The sequence below is a fragment of the Ceratotherium simum genome, chromosome 6, assembly GCF_057802395.1.
Source record: "Ceratotherium simum simum isolate JZ-2026a chromosome 6, ASM5780239v1, whole genome shotgun sequence".
In the NCBI taxonomy this organism is placed as follows: domain Eukaryota; kingdom Metazoa; phylum Chordata; class Mammalia; order Perissodactyla; family Rhinocerotidae; genus Ceratotherium; species Ceratotherium simum.
The window spans coordinates 49,398,554-49,413,296 of NC_141905.1; positions in this window are offsets into that span (position 1 = coordinate 49,398,554).

Below are 14,743 nucleotides of genomic sequence, written 5' to 3' on the forward strand. Positions count from 1 at the left end.
TGGCAGGGCCTGTATGCAAATCCTGTGACTGGGCATAAGAAGTGGTCTGTGAACCCCTGTGCTGTGCTGCCTCCTATTACTAAGCGGCTTTCTTCCTTGTCATCTTCCTTTTACTCAAGTATAGTGTGTTTCCTTACGTAAATAAAGTTATAATCTAAACTAGAAAGTATATTGAAAGTTTCCAATGTCCTTGGCTTGCTGGGCAGTCCATTCCAAGTGTAACGGACAGACCAAAGACTTTGGAGTCAAACATCTAAGCCCACCTGTTTTTGCGGCCACTTCCTAATGGCGTGAGCTTGACTAGTTAGTTAACTTTAAGAGCCTCAACTCATTCATTTGTGCGTTAGAGATAATAATGCCGTGATGCATCCTGCGAAGGAGTCAACCCGAGAATGTAAGCAAAGCACAGGAAGAGGACGGTATATGGCACACTCTAGGCACTCAACAATTGTATGCTCATTTGCCTCCTCCCCTCCTCCCCACCTCTCTCTTTCTCCTACTCAAACGCTCAGGTATAGTTGTGTTTCCTCCAATGAAATGGATTTTGCCCTAATTTACACTCATCCACAGGTTTATATAGCCAGCCCTGCTGGTCTAGTGGTTCAGATTCGGTGCTCTCACTGCTGGGGCCTGGATTTGTTTCCCGGTCAGGGAACCACACCACCCATCCGTTGGTTGTCACACTGTGGAGGCTGCCTGTTGCTGTGATGTGGAAAGCTAAGCCACTGTTATTTCAAATACCAGCAGGGTCACCCACGGTGGACAGGTTTCATCAGAGCTTCCAGACTAAGACAGACTAGCAAGAAGGACTTGGCCAACCGCTTCTGAGAAAATTGTCCATGAAAACCCTATGAATAGCAGCAGAGGATTGTCTGAGATAGCTCTGGAAGGTGAGAGGATGGTGCAAAAAGATGGTACAGCTCTGCTGTACACAGGGTCCCCAGGAGTTGGAATTGACTCGATGTCACTAACAACAACAAAAGCAGCTTTACATAAAACGGGGCAAGGGTAAATCCCATGAGAAGCTGTATGGCACAGAACAATAAATTCAGAAAGGAGGCAAGCATCATATGTAATGGCCTCCTAGAATTTTCAAAATAAAATCGAACCAAGAGAGTAGGTCGAAAGAACCCTGAATTGTCCGCAGTGAGCTTTTATACTAAAAGGAAGTGCAAATTTGAGATTAAGGACAGACATCAAAAATTAGTCCCATTTGTCACATGCTATTTCTTGAACAAGTAGGAGAACCGTAGGCTAGTGGGGCCACTACTGCGGTGCCATCTTACCACCCAGGTAGTACAGGCCTTAAGAATCTGCCCACTCACCTGGGACCCTCTTCAGAGAACCTTAGAAATTTACCAAATTCAAGGAGACGCCCCTGCTTCTCCAGTTTTGTTTTTTAAGAATGTGAATATAGATTATAATTCTTCTTATTATTTATCACCCTAGGGAGAGACGGTCTCATATACTCAATAGCTATATATTCTTATGTCTCCTAGACAAAAATAAATATATTTAGTAGTAACTAAACAGCAAAGATGATCATTTGGAGAACTCAGCATTTAAACAATTCTTTAATGCTTTAATTCAAAGGGTGAGGCAACAATATTAAAGAAAATTTTGAAAATAAGATTAAAAAATCAACCATGACTCTGCCAACTTAAATTTCTATTTTTATTTCTGTATATTAGATTTTAGTCTTTTCTTTCATATACAGATATTTTGCATGATTTTAATCATAGCATGTACACCATTGGGTATATTGTAGGCCTGGGAATTTGCATCTATGTTCTTTATAATTGTCATTTTAATGGCTTACATGGGAAAGGGTAGTATAGGTTCCTCTTAGGAATGGAGAGAGAGTGGCTCCCAGGCACAGTTCTAATGATGTGACATCATTTGCTAAACCATGTCCCTATTGGTGATTGTTACTAGTTTTGTACAATTATAGATAACGCTGTAACGCTAAGAATAGTTTTTAGCTACCTGAAATAGAGACTCAACTATAGTATCTTAAACACATTAAAAGAAAAAAAAAGCCAAAGGAAAGCTGCTCAGGGCTGGTCTGGTATTGCAAGAAGGCATCAGTGGCCTAAGCTGCTTCTGTTTATGTGATTTGCCATCCATTTTACATGGCTTCCAAATTCAAAGTTACAATGTGCCTGCTTGAATTGTGGCCCTAATGTCTGAATTCCAGGCAAGAAGTGGGAAGAAGAGGGAAAGGTAAAAGGTTTCCCTTTCCCACCTCTGCTGTCTATTTTCTTTTAAGGAGCCTCCCCAGAGGTTCCATGTCAAAGTGGCTCATTAGCTGTGTGATCTTGGGTAAATTACACATTCCCTAAGGCTCAGTTTCTTCATTTATAAACTGACAGCAATAATTCTTACCTCACAGGGTTTATGTGAACAATACTGTAAATCCCATAATGCTATGCAAATATAAGTGTTTAATTAAAATAGCACTTGCAGTCCAATGCAGGCTGCGATAGCTGAAATATTTCATATGTCTGTGTTCTTGCTGCAAAAGAACACATTACAGTCATTTACAATCTCCTTCTTTCCCCAACCTGAAGTGGGGAAGGAGAGAAAGCAGAACTAGACCATGTTTGGTTCATGTCAAAGAGAAGTTTGAGAACTATGCGATTCTAGACAACGGTAGAAGTGATTGAACCCCCAAACCACCTCCCTATTCCTCCCTGCCTTTGCTGTCTGGGAGGGGAATGTTATGTTGTAGAAGTGGGCCATCCCTAAGCCTAGAGGCTGAAAACACTAACACAGGCAGTTCCTCAAGAACTCACGGGCTGCCCGGCCAATGGACAAACTCCACCGTGGGCGGCATTGCCCTGATCTGAGTAATCAAAATTGTAAGCACCCTGAGAGCAGGGACCCATGTCTATTTACCTCTGCATTCCAATGCCTGGCCCCTAGAAATCCCAGAGTGAAAATCTATTTGTTAATTCTAGCCCCGCCCTGAAGACTGAGAGTCAGTCTTACATTTAAGCTATTGTGCCACTCAGCCCATCATTGTTTACTGGAGTTAAGAAGGACTACCTAGGGTTGAGGCATATTTTTGAACAAAAATAATTATAATGATAATTATAAGTAATCTACTGAGCATTTACTCTGTGTAAGCACTTAGTGCTTTACACAGTCTAACTTATTTACTTCTTCTTGCAATAGTGGGTATTATATTATACCCATTCTACAGAAGAAAAAACAAGCTCAGAGAGGGCAAATAATTCGCCCAAGGTCACAAAGCTAGAAGAAGGAGAAAGTGGCTCAAAATTACTAAATTATGCCCAAAATTTTATTACTAAATCTGGACATAGATTTTCCTGGAAAATCACTGTTAAATTCCTCAAATAGATTGCAAGTGTCCTTCAGGGACCTTTATTTTATATAATTCATTTCTTCATAAATGGCCTACTTTAGGCAAATGACTTAATTTCTTTAATCCTCAGTTTCCTCATCCAAAAATTGGGAAAATAATACTGCCCTCCTAATAGGGTTTCTGTGAGGATTAAATGAGATGAATGTGTACACAGTGCCTGGCACGTAGTAACTGTTTAGTATATTTAGCCATCATTAGTATTGGTACTAGATTTGTTAATTTGATGAGTAGTTCTTAAGTTGTGCTGTACATCAGAATCATCAGTGAACGATCTGTTTTCAAAATATAGAAGTCTGGTTCCCAAGTGGCGTATTTTGAAAAAGTTCCCCAAGTGATTCTGATTCATATTCCCTTTTGAGAATCACTGCTGAATGCGACCAATATTCATCGAGGAACTATTTTGTTCAAGACACTGTGCTATGTGCTAAGAGGGATGTAAGATGCATAATAATAGTAAACGTCATGTAAAATAAGTACATTACTACAAGAGATGAGAGATTGGCATGGTTGCTCCTCTAGCAGGGGCAATCAGGAAGGCCTTGTGGAGGTGATCACAATTGGGCTGGGCTTGAAGGCTCAGCAAGGTTATCTTGCTAAGGATGGTGGCAGGGTAGTAAGTGAAGGCAAGAGGCAGAGAATGTCAGTGGTGACACTTTTAGCTGGAACATAGGGTCTGCTTTGGAGAGAGTTGGGAGATGGTTGGTTGGAGTCAGAGAGTGGAGGGTCTTGAATTCCTGACCAATTGGGTTTGTACTAAATTTGGAGAACCATGACAAGCCACTGAGTTTTTTCAAGCCAGAGAGTGACATGCTCAGAACTGTTCTCTCAGCAGATAATCTGGTGCCCTAATGAATTAGAAAGTGAAGAACCCAAAGGCAAGAAGGAAGCAAGGTCAGAGACATCTATTGCATCAGCTAGTTCTCAGAGTAAGAGCTTGGAGCAGGCAGGGTATTGATTGGTGGTCAAGATGAAGAAACAATTGTATAAACCTGGAGACTGATTTCACGGTGGGGGAGGAGTGGTGAGGGGAAGAAGAAGTGAAGATGACTTTGAGATTTGAGCCTGGGTGATGGGAAGAACAGTGCTGTGACCATAAAAAGGGAAGTTGGGGTATGAGCTGTGTTGGGGGAGGTAAGATGACAAGTTGAAGATGCTGAACTTGAGATACCCAGGGACTAGGTGCACACATCTAGGAGTCAGGTGGAAATAAACAAATAAACAAAAACGAAGTGAGTCAGCTGCATTGTGGGGTGTCGCCTGGAGCCTCAGCAGTGGATGAACTCTGTGGGAAGGAGAGTTTCTTAGCCTAGGGTCTGTGGATGGGCTTCTTGGGTAGAGAGATGTCTGTGAACTCCTTAGCATTTTTAGCAGAATACGATGTGTATGAAAGAATCCACAATTTTATTGTATTATTTACCCCTAAACAAGGTTAAGAACCATAGCTATATGTAGAAAGAGGTGGACAGAGATGGTGCCCATGGAATTTTTACTTAGTAGGTACCGAGTAAGATAACCCAGGCAATCTCTGCATTCTTGACTACCATACCTCAGACTGGTGGTAGTTGTCCTTACCATGGCAGACTCTTAGATCAACATTGTCTTAAAAGTGTTTCTTCTTGCCAAGACAATTCAGTGGGGAAAGAATAATCTTATTAACAAATGATCCTGAAATAACTGGATATCTACATGTTAAAAGAATGAATCTGGACCCCCTACCTTACCATCTATACAAAAGTTTACTCAAAATTGGTCAAAGACCTAAATATAAGAGCTAAAACTATAAAACTCTTAAAATACCGTCTAAGATGTAAATCTTTGTCACCTTGGATTAGGAAATGATTTCTTACATGTGGCACCTAAAGCATAAGAAACCAAAGAATAAACTGGACTTTATTGAAATTCAAGTTTTGTGCTTCAATGACACTTTTAAGAAAGTAAAAAGACAACCCGTAGAATAGTAGAAAATATTTGCAAATCATATATCTGATAAGGGTCTCATATGCAGAATATATAAAGAATTCTTACAACTCAACAATAAGGAGACAAATAACCCAATTAAAATAGGCAAAAGAGGGGCGGGCCTGGTGGTGTAGTGGTTAAGTTAGCATACTCCACCTCCGCAGCCCAGGGTTCGCAGGTTTGGATCCCAGGCGTGGACATACGCACTGCTCATCAAGGCATGCTGTCTCACATATGAAGTGGAGGAAGATGGGCAAGGATGTTAGCCCAGGGCCAATCTTCCTCATCAAAAAGAGGAGGATTGGAAACAGGTGTTAGCTCAGGGCTAATATTCCTCACCAAAAAAAAAAAAAAAAAAAGCAAAAGATTTGAAAAAACATTTCTCCAAATAAAATATAAAAATAGCCAATAAGAACATGAAAAAATGCTCAACATCATTAGTCATCAGGGAAACACAAATCAAAAGCACAATGAAATACCACTTCATACCCACTGGGATGGCTGTGATAATAATAATAGTAATAATAATAATTATAACAGATAATAACATGGATATGTTGGCAAGGATGTAAAGAAATTGGAATCCTCATACATTACAGGGGGGAACATAAAATGGTACAGTCATTTGGGAAAAACATTTTGGCAGTTCCTTAAAAAGTTAAATATAGAGTTACTATATGACCCAATAATTCCACTCCTAGGTATATTCCCAAGAGAATTGAAAACATATCTTCACCCAAAAGCATTACACAAATATTCACAGCAGCATTATTCATAATAGCCACAAAGTGGAAACAATCCAAATGTCCGTCACTGATGAATGAGTAAATGAATGTGGTATAGCCATACAATGAAATATTTTTCAATCATAAAGAAGAATGAAGTACTGATACGTGCTACAATATGAATTGTAAACATTATGCTAAGTGAAAGAAGCCAGACACAAGAGGCACATGTATGACTCCACTTAAATGAAATATCTAGAATAGGCAAATCCATAGAGACAAAAAGTGGATTGGTGATTGCCAGGAACTGGGGGAGGAGAGGAATGGGGAGTGATGGCTAATGGGTATGGAGTCTCTTTTTGGGGTGATGGAATCATTCTGGAATTAGATAGTAGTGATAGTTGCACAACCTTGTGAATAAACTAAAAATCACTGGGGAATTTTGTGTGAAATTATATGTGAATAAAAAAAATACTCTTCGGTCTTCTCTGATTCTGGTTGTCCTTAAATGGGATGGAAATGATATCAATTATCCAAGAAGAAGGAAGCAAATGAACAAAGTCACAGAGCTAGGAAAGTCAAGACAGATGGCAAGGAATGGTGGATTTGGATGGAACGTAGAAGTGTGTATGGAGGAATCACAAGATGAAGCTGAAAAGATAAGCTGGGACCAGAACATCAAGTCAGTCAGTTGTTGGGTGAGTCATAAATATTTATGAGGAGTTACTCAGTGCCAGCCACTACTTTGACTACTTGAATAAAAAGATCTGGTCCCTACCCACACAGGGCTCAGCAGTCTAGCTCTGGTGACATTAAACAAATATTTAATTCAAATTCAATTAAACAATTATCAGAGTGTGAAGGGCTGGAAGTTCAGAGTGCTATGGAATCATGTGATAGCGGATGCTACAGGTGTGAGGAAATCCAGGAAGTTTTCCAGAGGAAGAGGAGCTTTAAGCTGAGAAGGGTCTAACTTCCAGGACAGTGGATTTTGACTGAATGTGTAGGCAATTGGGGGACACTTAAAGGGCTTGTGCATGGAGAGCTATGTGATCAGAGCAACGCCATAGGAACATTTAGCCAGTGGTGGTTCTCAAACTCACCATACAAGGCTCTTTGGGGCACCCATCTTGCCCAAACACCCTGTACTGTCAGCAAGTCAGGAGCAGGATGAACACGTCTTCAACAGTGACAGTTTGTGGGCTGTATTTAGAGGAGTTCTCTGTCATGCTCCATCCTTGGAGAGAGGACATTTGTGACCTTCATGAAAAGACAGACTAGCACAGCAGGCCTCTCTTCCTCCTTGTTGCTGAAAGCAATTAACCAAGGGCCCTTGCTAGGTTTTTTTTTGTGGTGGGGGGAAGAGTCAGGCAGACACAGCTTCACATAACAAGGTTACTTCTTCACCTTGAATTTGCCCCAATGGGAGTTGTCAAAATGAACTGCTAAATCATAATATATATATATCTTATAAGTGTGTGTGGGTACCTGTGTCAGGGAGAGGTGGAGAACAGAGTGGAGAACAATATTGTTAAACAAATCTCTCTCTTTATATATATGTAATTACTTAAAAAAATATATAAATTTATCATTTCATTAATTTATCATTGCCCTTTCCCACAGGAAGGTCTCTAAGTTCTAGTTGCAGCAAGACTAGTGCAGATGCTGAGAAAAAAGCAAAACAGCACCTTGAACTACATGCTTGACTGGCTCTCTGTAGCATTACTCTGGATGTAAAGGCCAGCACCCACGTCTTAGTCCTGGTGCCCAAAGGTGAAGAGAACATTGCTCATCTTGACTCAGAGCAGAGCTTCCTGAAATGTGTCTTTTGGACTCTTGGGACAGGGTCCACTTGAGGTCCATACCAGCCACTTCCAGAGCCAGAGACTTTGAATCCTTGCCCCAAGATCAGAGTTCTCAAACATGGGTATGAGAATCCACCTGGGAAGTTTATTAAAATACAAGCCCCATTCCCAGACATTCTGATTTATGTACGTCTTGGCAGAATCTGGAATCTGGATTTTGAAGAGAACTTATGACTCAGTTACAGATGTCCACTTTAGGAAACTCTGCTCCAGTTCCCTGCCACCAGGTAAGGCTTGCCTCCTGCCGTGGCAGTAGGACAATTTTGGAGTTGGGTGTAGGCTTAAACTTTGGCTTAGCCACTTACAAACTGTGACATAAGGCAAGAGTTACTTAACCTCTCTGAGCCTTTTCCCCCTCATTTTTAAAAAGGGGGATAATGATACTTACCTGAACATGTTACCCTCCCAGCCTTACATTTAATATAGGCCTTTCACTGCCCTCTCCCATTGGTTTGAATTATTTATGGGTTATAGGAACAATGGTAGTGAGAGGAGAGGGATTGGAGGGCACAAGGACTTTTAAAAAAATTTGTTTTTAAGCTTCTTAAATCCTACCCCATAGGAAGAAAAGAAAGAAGGATGAACACCATTACTGCCTGAGGGATGACTATGTGCTAAAAGGCCTTGGCTGTGCCCCCTAGATCCAATTGAACTCAAAGCCTTACTCACTCCACTGACTCTCCCTGGGTCCTGTGGCTGTACTTCCTGTTTCCACATCAAAATTTAATTCAATGAGCACTTGTGAAGGACCAGCCAGGGGCCAGGCTCTGTGGGAGGTGCTGGGGGGACACAGATGTGGGAGACATGTGGGCCTGGACTCAGGGAGCTCCCCATGTAGTGAGGGACACAGGTCTGACATGACTATAATAGGTACCAAGGACTGTGGGAACTCAAGGGACGGAGAAGCTAATTCCAACAGATGGAAAGGAAAAGAATTCCAGCAGGAAAGAATTCCCATGCTAACTTTAGATTGCAAGCTCCTCAAAGACAGGGGCTAATCTTTCCCTTGCAACTCCTCAGAGCTCCTGAGAGCTCCCTGGGCCCTGTGGCTCCGTGATGAATTCAGCTGACTCACTGACAAGTCCTGCAGACTTTTGCCTCCTGGTGCCATCTGCACGCTGGTCACCAAAGCCCCTTCTTTCACACCAAACAACTCTGTTTCTAGGGCCAGTGCTTGTTGGGAGGTCTGGTGCAATTCTTGCCTTTATTTAAAAAAACATACTATTGCAAGGAAATCTTGGTGAAAATAGCAAACACACTGCCTGCCTTTTTCTTTCTGCTCCTCCTGCTCCTGCATCCCCACATTCTCACATACACCATCACTCGAGGTTTTTAAGTGCCTAGAAGCCATTACTTCCTGGGCAAGTCTGCTCCTTGGAGAGTTGGAATGTGGCCCGTGGCCTGGGCTACTGGCATTCCTTTTTTCCTAGGATTGTTTATCTGGAAAGGAGGGTGATCAAGCCAGTTGGGCTGAGCACAGTGCTTTGAAAAGGTGGGAGCTTAGGAAAGGAGCATTGAGGAGCCCCCGGGCTAATAGGAGCTGCCTCTTTTAGCCAGCAGGAGGCAAAGATGTTGAGTCACCTGGACTGCACTATTGTACTGGTTGCTATTGGTTCCTTTTGTTAAAAAAAAAAAAAAAAGTGAAGTGGCTGTTTGCTAAAGAAGCTTTTGTTCGGTGGGAAAAAGTGCTTCTACCTTAGAACAGGAAAGGCGTCAGCGATGGTGGGAGAAAGCGCTGGGCAGTCTCCTCATGGAGCCATCTGGTGGCTCTGCGCTGTAAGCACCACTCCTGGAGCGGCCTCTGTGTGGGCTGAGTTTGCTCCATGTTTCTTTCCTTGGAGAAATGGCCTCCCCAGCTCAGGAAAGAGACTCCTCTCCTCAACAGTGTACCAGATGGCTGCCCACTTTGATTTTCCTCACTGCGATATTCAAGGGCCCCAGGACCTGCCCCTGGGCTTCCTGCCCACCCTGTCTCCCCCATCTCCAGACACGCTTCTCCAGCTCTAGCCCCACCAGCTGTCCTGCCTTCCTGGGGCCTTTGCATTTCCTTCCTCTCCTCAGGATTCCTTTCTCCAGCGTCTTCTCAAGGCTGGCTCCTTCTCATTGCTCGTATTTCAGCTCAAATGAGCCTTCCTCAGAAGAGCCTTTCTTGGCTCCTGTCTCTAAAGCAGTCCCTCACCAAGTCCCTCTCATCGCAGTTCGTTGCTTTATTTTACTCACAGGCTATTTAATAGCATCTAACATGATCTCATTCATTCATGTACTTTTTTCCATTGTATGGTCTGTGTTAAATCTAAGAGAGCCTTGCCCGTTTCATCTCTGTATCCTTAGCATCAAGAAAAGTGCCTGGGTTGTATTTGGCGTTCAGTAAATATATGTGGAAAAATGAATGAAACTGAAGGCATAAAACTTGGGAAAGTAGAAGCTTTAGAGCCCAGATGGGTCTGTCTGAGGTTGCACTGGACTCCACCTCATTCCCTGTTTCTTTCCAGAAAACAATCTATCGAAGGGTCTATTTCCATGGCTAACATCCATTTTTTTATTGGATTATATTTTGGCTGCCAGAAATTTGGTGCTTTCTTGCTGTCCAACCCTGCTCTCCCTTTCTTGGTTCAGTTTTTCCTAATGTATATTCACACATTCTTTAATGGTTTTAACAGGGGCTGTATTTACAGGGGAAAGCCATCTTCCATATTTGAGGCGCCACGGTTTTTAGACATTCCCAAATATTCGATGTAAAAGCATTGAACCATCAAGAGACATTCATAGCTCATCTGACCAAACTCTCCTGGTCAGTTTCCCTCACCATAGGGAGAACTTGGAGTGCACATCCACCCACCCTCACAGCCAGCAGCTGCCTCTTTTCCTGATGACGACTTTTTATTCCCCAGCAAGCAGCCAAGACTCCACCCCCTCAGCTTCTGCAGGGAAGAGCCCTCAGATGCCAGGGGCACCAGCTCATTGTCAGCCAGGCTTCCCCTGTATCTGGACCCAGACCTGGTCAAATGTTCTTCCTCTGCCTTTTCTTCAGTTTTTCCAGGTGTGTGTGCGTGTGTGTATGTGCATACACACATACACATGCATGCATGGAGTCTTCCTTCCTGTTGACATCTAGAAAAGATGAGCTTGAGCCACCAATTCAATACACTGTGAATGTCCAGGGATTTCTCCAAATTCTTTGAGGGTTATTTTCTTGTCATTACCCTGGCTTCTAACTCCTCTTTTCTTATTTTGTGGCTCTGCTCTGTTAGTCTATTCCACAATCGACTCATATCTGAAATTGAGCCTCATCCCTGAGTTCCACCAACACAAACAAACACTTACACATGGAAGTTCGTAGAGAAGATTTTACAGCAGATTTGAGAGGAATATGGAGGGGCTTTTATTGCAACAAGGCACAACTACATAGACATCGAAGGTCTAGACTCCCACCCCTGGGATTTTTTACTGGCCACTCCACCCTACAGAGAGCCCCAGACTCACCCGTTTTGCTGGCCCTTCTGATCATCCACCTCTCTTTTCCTCAGCTCCTCCTTCCTGGATTCTCCCCAGCAATGCCAATTCTTCTTGTTAGTTATGCATAGCAATTCAACTCTGCCCCAGCCTCTTTTCCCATACCTTGCTCCGGGCCCATTTTGCGTATGCAAACCCATCAATGTACTCAGCTGACCCAAAGGGTTTCCTATGTAGTAAGAGCCACTCTCCTCAGAAGCCAATTGTGGTTTAAACAGCATTGTCCCCTCCTTTGCAAGTGAGCTCTCCAAGGCAAGGCCGGCGGGAACCTGATGCCCTGTGTGTCATCTGAAGGTAGAATCTACAAAATACCAAAGCTGGCATTGCCTTTTCAGAGGCCCACTCATTATCTACTTACTGCTGTCTTCTGAGATGGCCAATGGCTTGAGGATCAGTATGAGCTTCTGAAATCAAACTGCTGAAGTTTTTGGAGTATCTTCATCCCTACAGGACAGCTGAGAGCCCCTGAGGCCTATTTGCTCTTTCACTGGGGATATCTTTCCGTCTTGGGTGAACTAGCAGTTTTCATGAGCTTTTCTTAGCCTGGAACTTAATAAAAATAAAAAAAGAAATCATCTTTCTACCTTTTATGCTGGCAATAGAAGAGCTGGGCTGGCGGCAGAGGATTTATTGGGGCTGGAGTTGTTTTTGAACAGGTTGTGCTATGGAGGGATCCCAGGAACGAGAAGGAAATCAGAGGGTCATAGAATGTGTGAGCTCAGGGGTCCTTGGAGAACTGGTAGAGAAGCAGCCTCTCACTTTGTAGCTGCAGGATCCTGAGCCCAGAGCAGCTCAAGGTCACGCATTAAAGCAGTGTAATTTATGGTCCATTGTTCAATTTGGTGGGGGAAGTAGGAATCCCCTTGGACTGCCCTGGCTTCTGGAACAGGCCCATGTGAGGGCTGTTCAGAGAACCCGCAGCTCTTTGAATCAAGGAAAAGTGAGTCAATTGCTTGTCCTTTTTAGCTCTTGAACTTTAAAAATCTGAGTTGTGGTTCAGTATTTGAGGTGGTATGTGCATTTGGTGTGGGGGTGGAAGGTGGAAGGGAGGATTCAGATGATGGTGATTAGGTTCTTTGAGACGTCTGAGGGAGGAGGAAGAGCAGGAAAAGGAGGTGGGTTCCTGCCCAGCGTGGATAATAAATGTAAATGGGTCAATTTGATGTCAGCTCTTTCCCTCCCCAACTGCAGTGCAAATAGTATCCAGTCGAGTTTTTCTTTGACAGAATACCTTCTATGTAAACTGGAATCAGAGAAAAAAATTGCTGCCTAGGATTATTTGTGACAGAGAATCTTTTGTGACCAATTTAATTCAGCTCAACAAGTAATTCTCAAGCACCTAGTATGTGCCCAGCACAAGGCCAGATGTGTTGTGGGGAACAGGAAGAAAGGCCTTCTAGTACGACTACACTCAAGACCAGACAATCTTATTAAGAAATCAACACCCATCTACGTGGAGCAGACAGAAAATGAGACTGAAAAGCTTAAATGCCAAAAGTTATGGTGCAGACAATATATGTTCTGGAAAGTCGTGAGGAAAAGGGTTTAGGAGGATGGGTTGCAAGGAAGTGGAACCTGAGCTAGAGTGAAAGCTGCTTGTTTTGGGGCCAGTGTCTTCCCCTGTATGTATTCCCTGGTATGAGGCTTTGTCCATAGCAGGTGCTCAATAAAAACCTCCTCAGTGATAGAGGGAGGGGAGTGCAGACAAGAACAGAGAAGCAGATGTTGAGGTGATCAGAGGTCTGCAAGGACCAGACCAACCTAACAGAGCAGGGAGGGAATGTGATAGACCTGCAGGGAGGGTAGGAGGGCAGGAAAGTCTCCCGAGGCAGAGTTTGCACTTACCTCTGAGGCCCAGGGGAACCACAGGAGAGGCAAGGGGCAGTGCTTGGGAAAGCACATTGGCCTGTAGGTCAGGAAGATGTGGTGCTAGACTGGGCTCTGCCCTTTCATTCTCTTTGCCTTAGCTTTTTAACATGGCAAATGCAAGATTGTACTGTGAATTCTCTTTCTGGTCTACATTCTAAAGAATGCATCTCAGGTGGCGTGCACGTGGACTCTTGGAGGCAGAGAGACCTTTTTGTTCCAGGAATTCAGGGGATGAAGACATAGACCAGGGTGGTGGTAAAGGGAGCAGCAAGGAAGGCAAGGATACGGGAGATTGGGAAGTAACTCTTAGGATGCTTTTGGGTTGACTCGATGGAGTTGAAGTTAGCACAGTTTTAGGGGAAGAGAGATTGTTTTGGGGGTTGGTATTTGGGGTGTGAGGTGACTGTAAGATGTCTTAGAAGCAGCCAGATGTGTAGGATTAGAGTTTGGCTAGGTGAGGCAGGGTAGCTAAAGGGGGGCCTTGGAGTCAGATAAGGGGTGGCTTTGAAGCTCACACTGATGTGTACCAGCCTTGTGACCTTGGGCATGTGACTAGGGTAGAGTCACCAACTCATCCAGTTTGCATGGGACTTTCCCGGTTTTAGCACTGAAATTCCCATGTCCCGGGAAACTCCACCATCCCAGGCAAACTGGGACAGCTTGCCTGGGACTGTCCTGGTTTGAAAACTGCAAACTGGGATGGTTGGTGAACCCACTTGACCAACTTTAGCTTCAGTTTCCAATCTGAAAAGTAGGGATAATAACTGTACCTTCTTCCGAGTGTTGCATGGATTAAATGAGATAGTAGAGATAGTACGTGCAAAGTACTCAGCATAAAGATTGGCACAAAAAAAGGCATAAAACAAATATTTGTTGAAAGGATGAGTTGGATGAGTCTAGCAGATGAGCCAGTTGGGTGCAGAGGGGTGGGTAAAGTCACCCAGTGTCACCATGGGACATCTGCAGAGTCATTGGCTTTGTGTACAGAACTTTCGGATTGGGATTCTACCTGTATTTATAAAAGAGGGTTTGCCAAGAAAATTAGTAATGTAAACAAGGGAAATGTGAGCCCATTGAAGAGGGCAAACCTTAGCAGCAGCAGTTACATGTTAATAATGCTTATTCTAATTATAAGTGAATATGCACCTTCACTAAAGGAAGGATTTCCAAGATTCTCTAAACAACTGCATCTCTGCTCTCTGGCTCAGTTTACCCTGTGGTTGTATGTGCTTAAATGAAATAAAACCACATTTTGTTTCAGTATTCATTCATTCACTTATTCAACAAATATTTATTTAGTATTTTCCGTGTGTTAGGCACAATGCTAGGCTCTGTGGAATCTAAAAATAAATATGAGAAGTAGCCTGTATTCTTAGAAAATTCACAATAAAATTGTTTTATAATTATACTTATTTTCCTTATTT